This window comes from Hyposmocoma kahamanoa, unplaced genomic scaffold (assembly GCF_003589595.1).
Source record: "Hyposmocoma kahamanoa isolate Upper Pololo Valley unplaced genomic scaffold, ASM358959v1 76, whole genome shotgun sequence".
Classification (NCBI taxonomy): Eukaryota; Metazoa; Arthropoda; class Insecta; order Lepidoptera; family Cosmopterigidae; genus Hyposmocoma; species Hyposmocoma kahamanoa.
The window spans coordinates 4,698,717-4,704,372 of record NW_020653900.1 but is presented as its reverse complement, the minus strand read 5'-3'; positions in this window follow the sequence as shown (position 1 = coordinate 4,704,372).

Genomic DNA, 5,656 nt, shown 5'->3' with positions numbered 1-5,656 from the left:
TGGAATAAAGTGTTAGTTACCAAAATTACCTGCACTTGAAGTGACTTCTGTATAAATTGCAATGCAATTGAGGTACTAGGTATCTTTCCCTTTCACTAAGATTTAAGAGCTTTTTTCGGTGTAGCAAATGCAATTCTGTCCTCTGATAAGCTTTGTCTTTATTCTGTTTACACGACGAAAGTAAAGACAAAAAAAATGTTAAGTCACCCGCATTAATAACACAAAAGAGGCTGATCGCTTTCCTCCTTGGAAAAACCTCTTTCAAAAAAGACGAGGCACTCAAGTCTATCTCTATCTAATAACTTGAAGATTTCCCAAACTGTTGGAAGAAACGCGGGCGGGTTAAGTTATCGGAAATATCAACTCCATTTTCAATTTGATGACTCATCAATTCGTCAATTAGACTGTTGTAAACGGGGATCTTGAGTTTAAAGGGCGGTAATTTTTTTCCTGACCATTAATTTATTTCGTTTAAGCGTTTTAGACTCGCGTATTACGTAGGTATCAATTATCTATCTCTCTCTTTCCAACTTTAATCCTGTTTGTAGGGTGGCTCTCTTCGTTGTTTCTCTTCAGGACTTTTCGCCACTTTCACTTTGCTTTAGCGAGCAATTTCCATTTCATGTGATCAGATAATTGACGCATTTGTTTCCCTATTTCACTAGCGGTCGAGCTCCTTGTGAAAGAGTTTGTCCAAAGAAGTACTGCCAAAATACCTATTTCTGCCGCCAAGCAGTAATGTCAGCATTACTGTGTTCTGGTTTTGAAGGGTAAGAGCGCTGGTAAAATTACAGGCACATGGGAGTTGTTAACTTATGTCCCAGGGTGACGGGCGCAGCAGCCCCTCAGAACTTTGCAATTTAAAGCTCTGAGTGGCACTGTAACTGGTATGGGCAGGCGTGTAGCTTACCATCAGGCGCACGACTTGTTCGTCCCTTTACTTGATGTTATCAAAAAAAAGCTGCTCTGAAACTAAATATCATTTGGTGTCTCTTACTTTAAAGTGAAGCCGTACGTCCCATGGTTATTGTTTTGTTATTGAATTTACTTTCGATCTCCATTTCTACGCATATTTATATTTTTTGAAAGGTAATATTGTTTATAGGCTTTATTGTCGCCTAACGCATCGCGAGAATAATATCAAAGACAATTTGTATCAGATATATCGATTTTTTTATCGAATAACAATATTCGTTGAAAACGTATCAAAAGACTTCTTTTATAAAATATGCATTAATATTAAAGATGCCTTCATAATATCCTATATAACGTTTACTTTACAAATAGAATTGATGATAGTAACTACTATTTCCAATTAACAAAAAGATTTATTGAAATATAAATTGCAAATATAAATTACAATTTGTGATAAAATATTTAGAAGTTCGACTTGAGTACCCGAAAAAGATGATGGTCTTCAGGGCTGGAAGGGGTCCGGAGAAGGTTCCGTGTTTATGATTGTTTGAATAAGAATGCTTCAAATTCAAAATTGTTTTGCATTTCATTTCTATAGGAAATGAAACTATTTTTCAGCATTTAAATCGCGTATATTTGTTTTTTCAAACAAACCGACGTTTCGGGCCCTCTATGGGTTACGGTTGATTGTGGGCCCGAAACGTCGTCGGTTTGTTTGAAAAAACAAATATACGCGACTTAAATTCGGAAAAGTAGTTTCATTTCCTATGTGTAACAATCGCGAAAACCTAAAAACTCGATATTTCATTTCTATTTCACAATCGAGTTACCAATCCCCGAGCATGGTATAAAAATATCAATTTAAAAGTACACCATTCGACTAAAGTTATTCCAATATATAGCACGAGAACAGCCCCGTATCATCGACATGTGTTTTGATAATAGTGACTCCTAGTCAACCCTTTGGTTGACTAGGAGTCACTATTGTTTGGTTTGGCGGGAAGGGCACTATAGCTTGTGCAAGCACAGGGACCTTTCAAGTTCAAGTCCTGACCACAAATCAGCCCATGTACATTGATGTTATAGACCGTTGTCCACAGACTTCATCCGTTTGTCAAGAGGCTAATGCGGGTGAGCCGCCCTCAATGACAAGTACGAGCTGTAGGGACGCTCACTTCCCGTTGTGTATTGTACAATTAACGGTCATCACCACTAAGCCGTTGATTCTAAAGTCCACTACCAAATCTCCTTTTTGATGGCGGAGCAGTTGGCATGCTCACCCTCCAACGCCAAAGCGTCTCTCCAGTTCCCAGAAACCTGCGCGGCTGGAGGGACTGAGAGATATCTAGCTCATCCTCTACATCTACAAACTTTAAAATTACGCACGTCTGGCCACATCCTTCTGTTTTAAAATATGAAATATAAACTTCACTGAAAATTCTTGCTTTAATTTTAACAAATAATTAAGCAACTCATCAACTAACACTGTGTTCATCGCAAACTAGTATTGTTAAAAAACTAGTATTACATGAGTACCTAATTAGTCAAAATTTATGGGTTTCTCAAAATTGTGGACGGGCAATTTACATGTAAAGCCGTTATTAGCATAAATTGCAACATTTTTCTTTATTAACGTCGATAGCTTTTGAATAAATTAAAGCCAGTGCGTTGCCTCGAATGATATCCGTAAGCCAGACTAATTGGTTGAGTTTTAGGAGGTGAAATGGCAAAGGCCGTTACATGAGAACTCCCGACTTGTTCATCATAAAAGTAGTGCGTCTGTGTTGACTGATGTTCGCTATTTACTCATTCTATGGCAGTTGTTTGAAAACTAACAAGGACAAGGACTTCTTCAAATCCGCTACCGTTATGATCGAATTAGTCTGCCACTAACTGAGATAATCTCTTTAGTGGTGTGACGATGTTGACCTCCTTTTTATCATCCTCTGTTCTGAGTCCTGGCCACTTATTTTAAAAATTTTGAATCGTTCTCGAATTCCTTTGTCCTTCACTATTCTCATGTTTGTTTGATCCGAAAATTCTTGATACTTGAAGACGTGCCCATAAATCACAAATCACCTTCATTTCCTTATTGTAAATCTTCACGTCGATTACTATTAAAATTGTACAGATAACTGTAACAATAGACCCTTTTGGTGAGTATTGTCTATTATGTTTAATCCTTTTTTATTTTATAATAATTTTCATTGTTTTATAATAAGTGTACCTTGTTTTTCATTTTATACGTTACAGCTTTTCTTCTCCTCTTTTAATATTTCTTACCATCTTGTGAACCGAGCCTTAAGCATTCTTATTTCGGTAAGGCGACTGGGTAGAGTGAGTGTACGGAGTCGTATGAGCAATTTCACCAAAATCTCTGATATCTTACCTAAAATTTCTACTATTCCTTCTCATTACAGCTTCGGTACCTATCTGGAAAATAGGGAGAGTACTGTACGTGCACTCAGCGCGGCTCACCCGAGGCACTAGCCCCTCGAAGAACCGGATGAAGTCAAGTGACAGAGCTCTGTGACAACCCTGTAAACTAGCTGATCTGGGGTCGGAACTTGAACTTTAAGATTCGTGTGCGCGCACAGGTTATAGTGCCCTTCGCATATTACTATAACAGTATACTATAATCAAAACTAACGTAGAAAGATATGGAGCTTATTCCTTCTCATTATCATTTCTTTGTGTAAGCAATTAACTCGTTAATTTCCACTTTTAATTTCTACTAAAGTCAGTTTAGTAACACTGGAAGTAAACACTGTTTAATATAAGACTAAAAAAACGAACCAAAAGAGGGCATAAAAATTCAATTCCAACTGGGACAAAGCAGTATTATGGTTCTGTCTAAAGCAGCTCGAAAATAAGACTGAAAAACCATGTAATCCCCAACCGACCACACGTCAAAGTTTGCGTTAACAAAACCGAGTTCCAGTATTTTTGCCGTTAAAGTTAAATGTTTGGGATTACACTTAACACCTTGAAATTGGGTTACGAGATCAAAGTGTAATTTATTAATGCAGATAACTTGAGCTTCCATTTAGATTCTGTTAGGGGTAGTTTGTTATCACAGGTCTCCTTCTGCTTAGCGTATCGACGTATGTCATAAGCAATAAAAGGAAAGGAAAGGCCAATCGACGATAGTATTCGCCGATTGTTGTCCAGGATGCGCCAAATTTACAGGAAAGTAATGGTTAATCATGCGGGGAGGCTCTTTTCGTGCACCACATCACAACTGACATTCTGTTTTCCTTATGCACAAGGTTGTCTAGAAAGAATTGCTCCTTAACAGTAGGGTTGGCAGTTTTTTTATATCCGTATAACATATTTATGGCGAATGCATTGCAAAAATTGGTATTTTATTATTACAAGTTACAAATATTCAAATCAGTTAATATATAGTTTTTGTCGTTTCCCTCGGATATGTGCGTTTTATTATTATTGTTAATTTTAGCAAATTTTCTTTAAATATCTGAATATTAATTATTACAATGTTAATCTTTGGGGGAGGCCTATGTTCAGCAGTGGATGTCTTCCGGCTGATATGGTGATGATGAAGTGCTGTATTTCATATACATTCAATTCAAGTAATTTTTGTACTTGTTTTTAGTTAATATTTAAGTTACATTTTATAATTTTAGTGTTTACCACACTAGTACTTACGTGCCATCTCATTTTGTAAAAGCGGTTCCAACTGAAAACCAGCGTTACAGCAGGCGAGCTGTAACATGCTGAGTTGCATCTGTTTCAGCTCATAGATATATGTAATCATTAATGTGTTTTATCTGTTTTTCTTGAATTCTCTTAAGCTGAATAAACGTTTCTTTCTTTCTTCTTCTTCTTTCAATATTATTTACAACTACATTATTATTTACAACTACACTATTATTTATAATTCCACTATTATTTACAATTACACTATTGCTGTAATATTAAACAACAAAGTACACATCTGTATCATCAACTATTCCATGCCATGTATTCTCTGTTACCGGATCCACTGAAAATCAGCGTCGTAGTACTTGCACAACACCAAAGCGAGTGGATGACGGTTTCCACAGCAAAGCATGCACACTTTATGGCTTGTTTCTTGACTATTTGATAATATTATAGTTATTTATTTCTTGTATGTATATTACTTGTGTGTGTATCATTTAAATGTCATAATTTTTTTCTTCCTGTCATGTGTTATGTATCATTCTTATTGAATGTTACGTGTGCTGTTTTGTATCCTTTGAAATAAATTATTTCTATTTCTATTTACTTTTTGAAGAGAATTTCAATTTATTTTAGACAAGATAAGAATTTGGTTCATTTCCTGGCAATATCTATCAACGTCTTAACAAGCTCCGAGAAGCAAACATTAATTACGTAATATTAATAACGAAAATTCCAGGACTCCGGAGGATCAAACGTGTCAGAAACATTCGCTGATATCGAAAGATGTCTTTTTTGTGTTTGTTATGAACAATTTGACTTATCAGGCATTATTAATGCGGACCGGTTATTATGAATAATGACCAAGAGCATCGGCTAAATTGACAAATTTATTACTTTTAATTAAGAGATTAATAATGCCCGTCTGCCCGTGGTACATTTGATAAATCTCCGATCAGGCGAGAATTTGTCTTATGACACTAACAATTATCAACCAGTTATGTCTTATAATATATGGAAACCACCCTATCGATGCCGTACTTTCTCTAACACGTATCTTATAAAGAGTGCTTATTCA